Source organism: Cibotium barometz, chromosome 43, assembly GCF_041138505.1.
Source record: "Cibotium barometz isolate CiBa-2024 chromosome 43, ASM4113850v1, whole genome shotgun sequence".
NCBI classification, from domain to species: Eukaryota; Viridiplantae; Streptophyta; class Polypodiopsida; order Cyatheales; family Cibotiaceae; genus Cibotium; species Cibotium barometz.
In genome coordinates this window covers 2,141,996-2,157,578 of record NC_141088.1, presented here as the reverse complement: position 1 = coordinate 2,157,578, position 15,583 = coordinate 2,141,996, and positions in this window count along the sequence as shown.

Below are 15,583 nucleotides of genomic sequence, written 5' to 3'. Positions count from 1 at the left end.
CAGCCAATCTACGACTGCTTGGATCTTTGCGGGGTCAGGAGAAATCCCATCTTTTGACACTATGAATCCCAAGTATTCCACCTGGTCAATAGAAAAAGAACACTTGCTCTTTTTTGCAAAGAGTTCGTGTTTCCTTAGGATTTCCAGGACCTTGCACACATGATCTTCATGATTTGCAGCATTCTTTGAGTATACCAAGATATCATCAAAGAAGACAAGAATAAAATCATCCAAGTATTCTTTGAGAATATCCTGTATAAGACGATTAAATGTCGATGGGACATTAGTCAATCCAAACAACATGACTGTGAACTCATAATGCCCATAGCGAGTATTGAATGTTGTCTTTGGGATGTCCTGTTCCTTGAGTCTGATCTAGTAGTACCCGGATTTGAGATCTATCTTTGTGAACATTTGGGTCCCACTTAACCGATCCAGAAGTTCATCAATCCTAGGGATATGATACTTATTTTTAATTATTGATTGATTCAATCCTCTATAGTCAATACAGTCTTAGCGTTCCATCTTTCTTCTTTTGAAAGAGAACGGGCGCACCCCAAGTGAGACACTGGATCTGACGAATCCCTGCTCTAATAATTGTCTTAGTTCTATGGCTTCAGGGACTGGCATTTTGTATGCACGTTGGGCTACTGGCATTTTGTCTTAACAGTTAGTTCTATGGCTTCAGGGACTGGCATTTTGTATGCACGCTGGGCTACTGGCTGAGCTCCAGGGGTTAACTTAATCTCATGATCTACTTCGCGAGACGGAGGCATCTCAGTCAGCTCTTCTGGGAACACATCTACATACTCACTTAACCACTCTAGTTCTTTATCCTTGCATATTATATCTACCGGCGGATTTATCTTAATGACATAAACAACTTGCCTCTTTCAGTAAGATTCCTTGAGGTGTACAAGTGTAAGAATCTTCCCTTTTGAGGTGTACAAGTGTACAGTAAGATTCCTCCCTCTAGCTTTTGAGGTGTACAAGTGTAAGAATCTTCCCTTCTGATCTTATAATTATTCCCCTCTCTGAAATAAAAGAAAAGTCCTATTTTACCCTATTTTGGCCTAGAGAGAGAAAATGGCTAGAGAGAGATAATTCAAAATTGAGATATTTTTGGATATAAAAATCCTCCTAGTGTCTAAAATAGTTTCCCCTAAAATAAAAATTCAAAAAGAACTTTCCAATGTGCAATTGGAATTAATTGAAAATAGGTATAAAGGGCCTTAGCCTAAGGGTCTAGATTTTCAAAATTTTTTAGATTATAGTCCAATTAAGGTTCCTATGGGCCAATAGGATCAATCCAAGTGTAGGGAGGAGATAAATTAAAGAATAAAAGAAAAACTCCCCAAAAATGAGTAAATGCTCACATAAGATGAAGAGTGGACTAAGGACCAAAGAAAAGAATTAAAAAATTAAATTTTGACACCTCAGTGTGGGAATCTTCTTAATCAATAAAATGAGATATTTTCATCTCTCCTCTCTCCTATTTCAAAACTAGATCCAAAAAGTAAGCTGAACTGACCCAAAAATGGTCAAAAATTGACCAAACTCATCTGGAAAATTCTACAATCAGTTTGCTTGGTTAGAGGCTCTTTTTTTTCCTATAAATAGAAGCCTCCCCCTTTGTAAAAGCTTAATGGTGTTTATGCACTCCTCTCTCCTATTTCAAAACTAGATCCAAAAAGTAAGTTGAACTGATCAAAAAATGGTCAAAAATTGACCAAACTCATTTGTAAAATTCTAGAATCAGTTTGCTTGGTTAAAGGCTCTTTTTTTTTCTATAAATAGAAGCCTCTCCCTTTGTAAAAGCTTAATGGTGTTTATGCACTGTTACTCTACTCCTGTCGTCCTCCTCCTGAGCCATTTACATTGAATTGTTTAATAATTTAATTATTTTTGGCCTAATCCTCTCCAAAGTGAATTGGTGGCACTCTTGCTTCAAACGAATATGCATGGATATCACTGATATTAATTATTAAATTTAATTTCTATGCATAGAAAGATGCATAAAGGAAATTTTTTTATTATAAAATAGTCATTCTTATTAAAATTGATTTCTATTCATAGAAAGATGCATAAAGGAATGTTTTTATTATAAGAGTGTTATTCTTATTAAAACACATTTCTATGCATAGAAAGATGCATAAAGGAAATTTTTTTATTTTAAAAGTGTTATTATTATTAAATTTGATTTCTATGCATAGAAAGATGCATAAAGGATTTTTTTTATTATAAAAGTGTTATTCTTATTGAATTTGATTTCTATGCATAGAAAGATGCATAAAGGAAAATTTTTTATTATAAAAGTGTTATTCTTATTAAATTTGATTTCTATGCATAGAAAGATGCATAAAGGAATTTTTTTTAATTATAAAAGTGTTATTCTTATTAAATTTGATTTCTATGCATAGAAAGATGCATAAAGGATTTTTTTAATTATAAAAGTGTTATTCTTATTAAATTTGATTTCTATGCATAGAAAGATGCATAAAGGAAATTTTTTTATTATAAAATAGTCATTCTTATTAAAATTGATTTCTATTCATAGAAAGATGCATAAAGGAATGTTTTTATTATAAGAGTGTTATTCTTATTAAAACACATTTCTATGCATAGAAAGATGCATAAAGGAAATTTTTTTATTTTAAAAGTGTTATTATTATTAAATTTGATTTCTATGCATAGAAAGATGCATAAAGGATTTTTTTTATTATAAAAGTGTTATTCTTATTAAATTTGATTTCTATGCATAGAAAGATGCATAAAGGAAAATTTTTTATTATAAAAGTGTTATTCTTATTAAATTTGATTTCTATGCATAGAAAGATGCATAAAGGAATTTTTTAATTATAAAAGTGTTATTCTTATTAAATTTGATTTCTATGCATAGAAAGATGCATAAAGGATTTTTTTAATTATAAAAGTGTTATTCTTATTAAATTTGATTTCTATGCATAGAAAGATGCATAAAGGAATTTTTTTAATTATAAAAGCGTTATTCTTATAAAATTGATTTTTATGCATAAATAGATGCATAAAGAAATTCTTTTTATTTTGAAAGTGTTATTCCTATTAAATTTGATTCTATGCATAAATAGATGCATAAAAGGATTTTTATTTCATATAAAACTGTTATTTCCATTGAAGTTGATTTTTATGCATAAATAGATGCATAAAGAATTTTTATATCAAAATTAGAACTCTTAAATTCTATGTTTAAATTCTATGAGTATTTGATAAATGAATAATTAAATAATCTAAGAGAGAAATTTCTATCGTTTTATATTCACATGGATTATAAGAAGAAAATTCAAGAAATCTATCGAGATCTAAATATTCAAGTAAATGATTAATTTATTCCTCATTGGAATTCGTATCTAATTTAGAAATCAGTTAAGTGAATATTCAAAGAAAGAAATTCAATAAAATAGTAACTGAATTATCAAACCTTTTGAGAAAGATAGTTCAGGAAAAATCTTATCCGACTTGAGCCTTGAATTAGACTATGACCAAGACCAAACTCTTTCGTTAGTTTCGAGGAAAGAAGGTGTGACCAGTTTAGAAAAATACACTCAAAACTCTGCCAAATCTGAAACTAAGTTTGAGACCCTTCGAATTGATATGTGGATCAAGGTTATAGAATTAGAGGAATTTTGGTATGAAATTCAAAATTCTGATCAAGAAGTTTTGGTGATACTGATTCAAGAAATACTCGTATTCAAAAGAAAATCAAAGTGAAAACTTGTATAGAAACCGTGTTTTCTTAAAGGATTGTCTTACACGAGAATGGATGGATGGGATGTGATGTGAATAGATGTGGTGTGAATGAATGGATGAGATGTAATGTGATGTGAATCGGGATGTAAATGAATGATATGGGATGTGAATGGACGTGTCGTAATAAACACTCTGGCTCAACCTATGACGGTAAGGGTCAATATGTGATAAAAATGGATGTGAATGTGTATGTGAAGAATGGATGTGAATGTGTATGTGAAGAATGGATGTGGATGTGTATGTGAAACAATGGATGTGGATGTGTATGTGAAAGAATGGATATGGATGTGGATGTATGGGAAAGAATGAATGTGGATGCGGATGTGAAAGAATGGATGTGGATGTGTATGTGAAAGAATGGATGTGGATGTGTATGTGAAACAATGGATGTGGATGTGTATGTGAAAGAATGGATGTGGATGTATGGGAAAGAATGAATGTGGATGTGTATGTGAAAGAATGGATGTGGATGTGTATGTGATGAAAATGGATGTGAATGTGTATGTGAAGAATGGATGTGGATGTGTATGTGAAAGAATATGGTGTGATGTAAAGAGATGTGATGTGACATGAATATATGTGGATGTGAAGTGATAGATATGAATGTATGGATAGATGTGGGTAGTCGTACATGTGAACGATTGGATGGATGTGGATGAATGAGATGAGATGTGTATGAATGAGATATGATGTGGATAGATGTGATGTGATGTTATGTGGATAGAATGTATGTGATGGGATGGTGATGAGAATGAATGTGATGGATATGAATGAATGTGATGTGATAGATATGAATGAATGAATGTGATGGATGTGAATGGATGGAGGTGATGTGATGTGAAATGGATAGATGTGAGTGAATGAGATGTGATGTGAATTGGGATGTGAATTAATGAGATGTGATGTCATGTGAATCCGGATGTGAATGAATGATATGGGATGTGAATGGATGAGATGTGAATCGGGATGTGAATGAATGAGATGATATGATGTGAAATGGATATGATGTAAATTGGGATAGATGTGAATGGATGATATGTGATGTGATGTGTGTGAAACGGGATAGATGTGAGGTGAAATGGATGTGATGTGGATAGGGGTAGATATGAATGGATGTGATGTGGATAGGGGTAGATATGAATGGATGAGATGTGAATGAATGTGATGTGATGAGATGTGGATATAGGTAGATGCGAGTGGATGAGATCTGATGAGGATAAATGAGGAAAGATGTGATGAGCTGAAAATGATGTGATTGGATGAGAATGGGAATACATATGAAATGGATGTGGATTAAATAATGTGGATTGATGTGGAACAATGTGGAAAAATGAGAGTTCGTTGTAGAAACTGTATTTATGATCTATTTTTAAATGACTGTTTTATGTCAAAAATGTTGGGGAAGCATTTTAACCGTCTTGTGAATGAGGTCGTGGGGGGACCTAACTGACAAAGTTGCCAACAGCTGACGAAGAGTCAACGGAGGACGTCTCGCGTAGCAAGGTTAGCCGAGGTCTTGACCAGGCTTGGTTCCATTTAAATGGTGAGCTTCCGGTATGGTGGATGAGGGACCAAGGAAGCGGCCTATGAGTGAAGCGCTAGGTGACCTACGAAGGATCCTAGAGGGTGCTGACCATACGATACTCGGGCTCTGGGTCACTGAATATACCCACACGTGTGTCGGGGAAGATATTGGAATAACGTGTAAGAGTTGTTTTCTAAATTCGAGCATGGATTCGGTTGTTTGAACTTGCTGGTCCTCAACGGATGAGTCCATGGCTCTTTTATATGGATATGTTGGTTGATCTTGCTGATCTTCAACGAAGATTCCATTTTGATTTTTATAAGTGAATATATTGCCGGGTATTATGAGCTGGGAACTATTGAAAAGGCCCCTGAGTGGACAGGTGGTGAGCGTTCTGGTTGCCAATGATGCCATAGGTACATCGATGAAGGAAAAATTGAAAATTAGGATTCAACCGGATATTTTGGAGGATTATAATCAGTGATACTATAGTTTCATTAAAAGATTATTTTAAAGATAGCTAAATCTGTGAAAAAGGCAATTTCATATTAGGTGTGTAAGTGGCATGACTAGTTCTAAGTTTGCTAGGGGGCCTGGGAACTCTTTTCCTTGGTACTTGGAAAAAACCTAACCAAATTCTTAAATGGATCCCATCACTATAGTGGTCGGCGGGTGGTTGTTGGCACGTGACTGGATGGGGTTAGGCTGGACTGATGGATCCCTAAAATGAGACTCAATTCTGTTATGGTATGATAGATGAAGTAAATCCCGGATAAAAATTGTTCTATGGAAAAGAATCAACGACTGTGCCTCTCAATGAGGAAAAAAGCGTTGGTCTCTATGATCCAAGTACAAGTCTTTTCCTTGATCTGACTATGGGACTTACGGGTTCGGTTAGATCAGTTCAGTTAGTTAAGACTCTTGACTACGTTAGAGTAAAAATATCCTGGAGAAATCGCCCGTGCTTTTTGGGTGAGGGAAGTTTTTATGGGTTCGATTTTGGAAGAACCTAGGGATTAGTCTCTTGTCTGGATATATGTGGGCAAGGCCCCGAGTGAGGGACCCTGCCCTGCACAAGAAGTGCTACTTCCACTGCTAGCACCCTAGAATTCATTGCGCGAAGGGGACAGGGATCTTTCAGCTGATATACTAGAGCGAATTGGCTAAAGTGGATCAACCGAGATGCCAAAAAATGTCAAAAATTTATGAAGTAACAGAGTAAAAAGTTGGAAATGTGTGATGAAATTCATGCAAATTGATATTCAGATTGAAATTCATAATTTAGTAATTGGGTCTTCAGATGGAAGTACTGCAATTGCATGGAATCCTTGACTTGCTTGAGGCCTAGACATGATGGTATTATAATTCCAAGGACCGTGACTACCCGTATATACCGAGGGTATAACTACAGCTCTTTACTGGCAGTATATACGACGAGTAAATATAAGATCTTGAAATTATAAGCAAAAATGCTATCCAAATGATGAATTCAAATGTGGTTGATATGATTTTAAAACTCTGGTTGAGAACTGATGAGTTGATTTGGATTCTGATTGAAAAATGGTGATTCTTGAATTTTGGTTGAAAAGCGATAAGTTGAGTAAAACCACAATGAGGATGAATGGGACGAGTCCCTATGATGATGTTCGTAACTAGAATGACGATAATGACTTCAGCAAATCACTATGAGATTAGTGGATTGTGCTGACAGATTGCTACTGTTAACACTTGAACCAGTGGATCAAGTTAAGGGATGACAAATTAAAAATCTATATAATTGAAATTTCCATGGAGACTGTTCAGATGAAAATCTCGGTCTAATGGGCCATTATTGTGTTAAAGATATGAATGATATGATTTGAATGAATTGTTATTTGAGGATGAGTTCTATATAAGGGATCTTTATCCCAGGATTTTGTTGGGTTGACCAGACTATAAAAAACGCCAGAATCAATTGGATCTTAAGGGAAAGAGTTGTCCTCTAGTTGGCGAGATGAGGACATCTCGCGTTTTTTAAGTGGGGTAGGATGTAAGATTCCTCCCTCCAGCTTTTGAGGTGTACAAGTGTAAGAACCTTCCCTTCTGATCTTATTATTATTCTCCTCTTTGAAATAACAGAAAGGTCCTGTTTTACCCTTTTTTGGGCTAAATGTCTAGAGGGAGGTAACTCAAAATTGTTCTATGGTACGATAGATGAAGTGAATCCCAGATAAAAATTGTTCTATGGAAAAGAATCAACGGCTGTGCCTCTCAAACAATGAGGAAAAAAGCGTTGGTCTCTATGATCCAAGTGCAAGTCTTTTCCTTGATCTGACTATGGGACTTACGGGTTTGGTTAGATCAGTTCAGTTAGTTAAGGCTCTTGACTATGTTAGAGTAAAAATATCCTGGAGGAATCGCCCATGTTTTTCGGGTGAGGGATGTTTTCCGAGTTTGGTTTTGGAAGAACCGAGGGATTAGTCTCTTGTCCGGATATACGTGAGGGACCCTGCCCCACGCAAGAAGTGCTACTTCTACTGCTAGCACCCCAAAATTCATTGCACGGAGGGGATAGGGCTCTTTCACTTTCTGAGCCCTTTTAATAATTTAGAAGCCTTGAATAAGTGGAGCACTGGGGATCCAAAAATTCCAGTTCCTTGATTTTTATTTCCATGAAGGTCAAGGAAAGAGATGGACAATGAATGTCATCCTGATTTTTATGGAGCCAATCCATTCCAAGGATTCCATCATAGACTCCTAGGGGCAGGACTCTGAACTGGCACTCTATTACATTCTCATCTAGATTAAACTGAATAAGGTCTGTCTGAAGGTTTGTGAAAAGAATCTTTCCATTGGCCAATCCCACTTCCATAGGTTTCCTTGATTTTTGATTTAGGACTAACTTACGTAGACATCCTAGGGAAACAAAAGAATGAGTACTGCTTGAATCAATCAAAAGCTTGAATTGCTGGAGTATAGAGGACTGAAAATTGATGGTTATTCCCTCGATTGCTCAATTGCGGCATAGATCTATCCTCTTTCTTCCTCCACTTCCTCAGCTATTGTAAGGTCCCCGCTTGCCCGCTCGAGGGCTCCTGTCGGTGCGGCGAAAGCGACGTTGGCCTCCCGTGCGGGACAGGGGTCCTGCACACTCGGGGCCTCGCCCGCCGCCGCGGATGTCTGGGATGAGAGGCTAGCCCGAGGGGTGGTCCCTCCGAGACCGGGCCCGAAAGACTCCCCTTGCCCGGAAGGCACGGGCGATTCTGCCAGGAAGGTAAAAAATCTTTTAACTAGGAGATTACTCTAACGAGTCAAGTCTTGACTAAATTAAACTGATCTGACCAAGCCTGAAGTCACATGGTCAGATCAAGAAGAGACTTGCACTTAGTCCATGGAATCACCGCTTTTTTTCTCATTTCCGAGGCATAGCCGATGATCCCTTTCTATAGAACAAGGTCTTCTTAGGATCTAAACTGATTATCGTAACTAATTGTATCTAGTTGTTTCTCAGCAATCCTCCGATCCAGCCGGCCCATGGGTATGGGTTAGCCGACCAGTGAATTGGTGGGATTCCTTTATAAAGATTTGATTGGGTTTTCTTTTGCCCAGGTACCGAGGAAAAGAGTTCCTAGGCCCCCTAGCCGGCGATTCATACAAAAATCAAATAGGCACACCACATACACACCCCCAATATGAAATTGCCATTTATAACAGATTTGACTAGCTTTAAGACAATTGTTGAATAAAATCATAATATTTTCGATCATCATTTTCCAAAATTCCAAGTCTATTGTATTACAAAAATGCATCATCTGAACTCTTCGTTGAAGACCACCTGGCCAACCAACGAGATCCAGTATCAAATTTTTGTTCCCAAAAACCTTTCCTTTTTGTCTATCCTCAACATACACTTGGGTGTCCTAGCAATCGCGAGCCCATGTATCGCTTTTTTAGAACCCTCTAGGATCCTCCTTAGGTGTCCTAGCACTTCACTCAGGGGACCGCTTCGTCGGCCCTCGCCCATCGTACCGAAAGCGCACCATTTTAACTGTACCGAGGCTGGTCAAGACCTCGATAGGCTTTGCCGCGGGGAACGTCCCTTGAAGACTCCCCGCCAGCTCAAACCTCCTTTAGAAAAACATGAGCCAAATGCTTCCTCCAGCATTCTGGCGTAAAACAGTCCTTTGAATGAAAAACAAAGTTTCCAATGCAAGTGAGATTATAGTTTGAGATTGGTTCCAAAGACCCTTTTTCCAATAATTCCCAGTTTCAATAATGAGGATCCTTGATCTCTCATGAGGGCAATCTACCAATCAATTTATCCATTTATCCAACTAGATTCTTGGTGAGATTGGTCAGGAAAAAACTAGATTAGTTCCGGTAGTCTATTCTTTGGATTTAGTAACTGGAATTGGTCATGAAGTTTTTGTCTGATTCACTTCAAGGGAAGGACAACTAGGTTTATTGTCTGATCTCACGTAGTCTAACTAAATTCATTCAGTTTAGTTTTACCAGGATTCCTTTCAACTAAACATCTAGTTTTTGGGTAAATATCCATTTAGTGATTTTTTCAATTCAATTATCCAAGATTTTCTTTTTCCCACATAAATTCTCAACCTTAATTCATTAGGTAGAATTATGATGGAAATTCATCTTTTGACATTATAATTTAATTCCAATCCATCTTTTCTCAATTATCATGGAAATTCATCTTTTAACTAAAATATCAATACCTATTTTTTTGAATAAACTTGAAATCTTTCTTTTTCTCATTTTAATGAGTGTAATTCAATTATCATGGGAATTCCTCTTTTCCCTAAATTGAATCTATTAAAATTCTTCTTAAAAATTACATAAAAATAACCATTAATTCCTTTAAGCTAAAAATTATACTTTTCTCATCTAAATATTTGAATTCCAATATAGTAGGAATTCCTCTTTTATCATTTAAACTTATCTATGCAAAAAGATAAATTTAATTAAATTTTTCTCTTAAAATTTAAATAAAAATCTCCAATAATTACTTTGCACTAAGAATTATACTTTCTTCATTTAATTAATTGGATTCCAATATGGTGGGAATTCCTCTTTTATCAATAAAAATTTATCTATATAAAAAGATAAATTTAACTATATTTTTTGTTAAAAAATTTAACTATATTTTCTCTTAAAAATTAAATAAAAATCTTCATTAATTCCTTTACACTAGGAATTATACTTTCCTTATTTAAATATTTGAATTTCAATATGGTGGGAATTCCTCTTTCATCATAAAAGTTTATCTATATAAAAAGATAAATTTAACATTTTCATCATAAATGATTTGTATGCATAAACATATGCATAAAAGGTTATTATTTTTATATTAAAAGTGTGATTTTCATAATAAATGATTTTTATGCATAAATGGATGCATAAAAGAAATTCTCTTATATTAAAAGAGTGATTTTCATCATAAATGATTTTTATGCATAAATGGATGCATAAAAGAAATTCTTTTATATTAAAAGTGTGATTTTCATCATAAATGATTTTTATGCATAAATGGATGCATAAAAGAAATTCTTTTATATTAAAAGAAAGATTTTCATCATAAATGATTTGTATGCATAAAAGATTATTTTTTTATATTAAAAGTGTGATTTTCATCATAAATGATTTTTATGTATAAATGGATGCATAAAAGAAATTCTCTTATATTAAAAGAGTGATTTTCATCATAAATGATTTTTATGCATAAAAGAAATTCTTTCATATTAAAAGAGTGACTTTCATCATAAATGATTTTTATGAATGAGTGTGACTTTCATCAAAATTGGATTTTATGCATAAATAGATGCATATAGAATTTTTTATATTTAAATAAGGGTTCTCTTTAATCCTCTGTTTGATTTCCACAAAAATTGGAAAAATGAATAAGTAGATAATTTGTGAGAGAAAATTCTACCGTTTCATATTCACTAAGATGGTAATGAGAAAATTCAAATAAACTATCAAAGTCGGAGATCGAGATAAATGATTATTTTATTTCTCATAGGAATTCATGTTTAGTTTAGAAATCTGTAAGCAAATATTCAATGAACAAAATTTAAAAAAAGAGAAATTGAAATATTACCTTTCAAGAAAGATAATTTAGGAAGAACCTTTCCAGACTCAAACTCTATTTCATACTATTGACCAAGACCTAATTCCTTCGTCAATTTCAATCAATGACGATGTGCCCAATTAAGGAAAAATGCACTCAAATCACCCACCGAATCTAAACCTTTGATTTTGAGAATTCGAGGAATTCTGTTTGGGAATCCAGACCTGTGATCTAGAAGAATTGGTATACGGAATTAAGATATAACCATTGTATTAAAAAAAAGAAAATAAAAAATTGAAAACTTGCATAGAAACCCTGTTTTCTTAAAAGACTGTCTTACGCGCCAGAATGCTGGAGGGAGCATTTGGCATACGTGTTTATCTAAGGGAAGTTCGGTTGCAACAGCTGCTGGCGGGGAGTGTTCAAGGGACAGCTCATGCGGCAAAAAATGGTGAAAAATGGTGTGCTTCCGGTACGGCCGACAAAGCGGTCTCTGAGTGAAGTACCAGGACACCTAAGGAGGATCCTGGAGGGTTCTGACCAAGCGATGCATGGGCTCGCGGTGCTTAGGACACCCATGCGTATGTCGTGAAAGATATATATATGTATGTTGACGAAATGATTATTGTAATCTATTACTGGATCTCGTTTGCTCAGCTGGTCCCAAACGGAGAGTCCAGAGTGGTACTGTTTTTGTGAAACAAGGGATTGAATGGAAATTTTGAGTTATGAAATCTGTGACCATATCTGTTTTGTCAATGGATTATTTTTATATTAAAGTTTTAAAGAGGAGTGTGTGCGTGTTTGTTTTCTAAAGCTAAAGTTAAGAAAGACATTCAATTATGGGTGGGTGAGTACTTGTTTGGTTCTACCGATTCCAGTGGTAGGGTGGTGGTTAACCCATGGGCCGGATGGGGTTAGGCTGGAATCAGTGGAGTTTTAATAATCAAACTCAAAAATCTTAGGATTATGCTAGGATTCAAGTAGTTAGTTAATTCCCTGATAAATCTCTCAATTGAGCGGATCAACGGCTATGCTGCCTGATCTATCAGTGATAGTTTCCTTCTATCTGGTTTATTCAGATGAAGGATAGTTTAGATTTGATCTCGTTAGAAAAATTCGTTAAGAAAATTCAAAAACGTGAAATCGTCCCTGCTTTTCGGGCATGGAAAATTACCCGATTTCGGTTTTCGGAGTGACCACCAGCCTAGTCTTGTGCTCGGACATTTGTGGGCGAGGCCCCAAGTGAGAAACCGTGCACCACGCATGGAGGGCTGCTTCCGCTTGCTGTCAGCTCTACCGGGAGTCCGGTGCACGGAGGGGACAGAGGGACCTCACAATACGGTGCTCGGGCTCTGGGTCATCGAACATACCCACACGTGCATCGTGGAAGATATTGGAACAAGGAGTAAGAGTTGTTTTCTGAATTCGGGCATGGATCTGGTTGATTAACCTTGCTGGTCCTCAACGGATGAGTCCATGGCTCTTTTATATGGATTTGTTGGTTGATCTTGCTGATCTTCAACAGAGATTCTATTTTGATTTTTATAAGTGAATATATTACTAGGTACTATGAGCTAAGAACTATCGAAAACGGCCCCTAAGTGGACAGGTGGTGAGCATTCTCGTTTGCCAATGATGCCATAGGTACAGGGATGAAGGAAAAACTAGAAATTAGGATTCAACCGGATATTTTGGAGGATTATGATCAGTGATACTATAGTTTCATTAAAAGATTGTTTTAAAGTGTAAGATTCCTCCCCCAAACCCCTTTTTGATGTCTAGTATCTTCTTCTATAATCAATCCCTCTTCAAAAATATAAAAGACTTGTTTCTAACTGTTTTAACCTAGAGAGAGAAAATATTCTAGAGAGAGAATATTCAGATTTTTAATATTTTTAGATAGAAAATTATCTCATCTTATTAAAATAAGTTCCCCTGAAACAGAAATTCAAAAAAGAACTTTCCAATGTGCAATTGGAATTAATTAGAAATGTGTATAAAGGACCTTAGTCTAAGGGTCTAGATTTTCAGAAATTTTTGGATTATGGTCCAATTAAGGTTCCTATGGGCCAATAGCATCAATCCATGTGTAGGGAGGAGATAAATCCAATTTGAAAAAGAAGATACCCAAAAATGAGTAAATGCTCACATAAGATGAAGAGTTGAAAATGTACAAGGTTTATTAGTAAAAAATTATGAGCAATATGAAAAGTATGACATATGTAAGGAAGAGGAGTTCTTTAAAGGAGGTGCATATTTCACATAAGATGAAGAGTTGAAAATGTACAAGGTTTATTAGTAAAAAATTATGAGCAATATTAAAAGTATGACATATATAAGGAAGGGGAGTTCTTTAAAGGAGGTGCATATTTCACATAAGATGAAGAGTTGAAAATGTACAAGGTTTATTAGTAAAAAACTATGAGCAATATTAAAAATATGACATATGTAAGGAAGGGGAGTTCTTTAAAGGAGGTGCATATTTCACATGCTTGAATGAGTTTTAAACTCATAAAAATTGAGATATTTCATCTCTCCTCTCTCCTCATTTAAGTCTAGTTCCAAAAAGTTAGCTTAACTGACCTAAAAATGGTCAAATATTGACCAAACTGATTTAGAAAATTCTAGAATCAGTTTGTTTGGTTAGGAGCTCAATTTTTCCTATAAATAGAAGCCTCCCCCTTGTTGAAAAATATATAGTGTTTATGCATCGTTACTCTACTCCACCTAAGCCAAGAACTGTGAATTCATTTAATAATTCACTAGTTTTTGGAGTTTCCCTCTTTCTTCAATCCCCATTAGTGGCTCCATCAACATACTTAACCAATTGATTGGTTGGGGGCCTCTACCGTGAGAACAAAGAATCAAGCAAGTTGTAAGGTAATTAGTGAATATTGATCTTTCTATAATTTCTCAATGTTTCTCTCTTCTCAACCCCTCTCAAGCTTGAGAAGTTTAATTGGTATGGTTTTTTTTAAATGCTATTGAAGTTTGAATAGTAGTGAAGAGTTACATAATTTAATAAATGCTATTGAAGTTAATTTTTATTTATGTTTAAATTCTAATGATTCTTATGTAAATTCTCTCTCTCACTCAAGAAATGGTCATACTCATGACCCGTTCTCAATCCAAATCAAGCTTTTCATAAAGCTTTTCCTTAACCCAAGATTAAGCTATGCTTGAGGCCAAATTAATGGCTTTTTTCTATGCTTTTAGTTTATGAATATTGATGATTCAATCCATTATGGATTAATAATCCAATTAGAGATCATTTTAATTATTTCCTTAATGATAAGCATTATCCCTTAGAAAAATTGAGATTTATCAGTCATAGCAGCGGAGCTATGGTAAAATTTTTATAAAAATTATGCATAAAATAATCTCATTCAAAGCATAAAAAGAGGACTTCCTACCATATTCTAGGAATTATCATCCTAGATTAATTGAAAGAATTTCATTACAATCATGGAGAAATTAAATTTTAATATTAGGCATAATGGATAAATTTTTATATCAAAAGTGTTATTTTTACCATTTTTATTTCATGCATAGAAGTATGCATAATGGAAAAATTTTTATATCAAAAGTGTTACTTTTATCATATTGGATTTCATGCATAGAGGTATGCATAAAAGTTGATTATTTTATTATAAAAGTGTGACTTTTATCATAATTGAATTTCATGCATATAGGTATGCATAAAAGATATTCTTTTTATACTAAAAGTGTGATTTTCCTCATAAATGGATTTTATGCTTAACTTAGATGCATAAGAGAAATTTTTTTATTCTAAAAGTGTAATTCCTACCAAATTGAATTTATGCATAAGAAGATGCATAAAAGATTGATTTTTTAATTCAAAAGTGTCATTCTCATCTAAATTGAATTTATGTATAGAAAAATGCATAAAAGATTAAAATTTAATTCAAAAGTGTCATTTTCATTAAAAATGAATTTATGCATAGGAAGATGCATAAAAGATTGATTTTTACTTTGAAAGTATTAATCTCCTTAAATAGAATTTATTCATAAATAAATGTGTAAAGAAATCTTATATTAAATGTAAGAATTCTCTTGTATTCTATAAATAGATAAGAGATGTGATAGGATGTGATAAGAGGTGTGATAAGATGCTTATGAAATAAGTTAGGAGGTGATAAGAGATGTGATAAGAGGTGTGATAAGAGGTGATAAGATGCTTATGA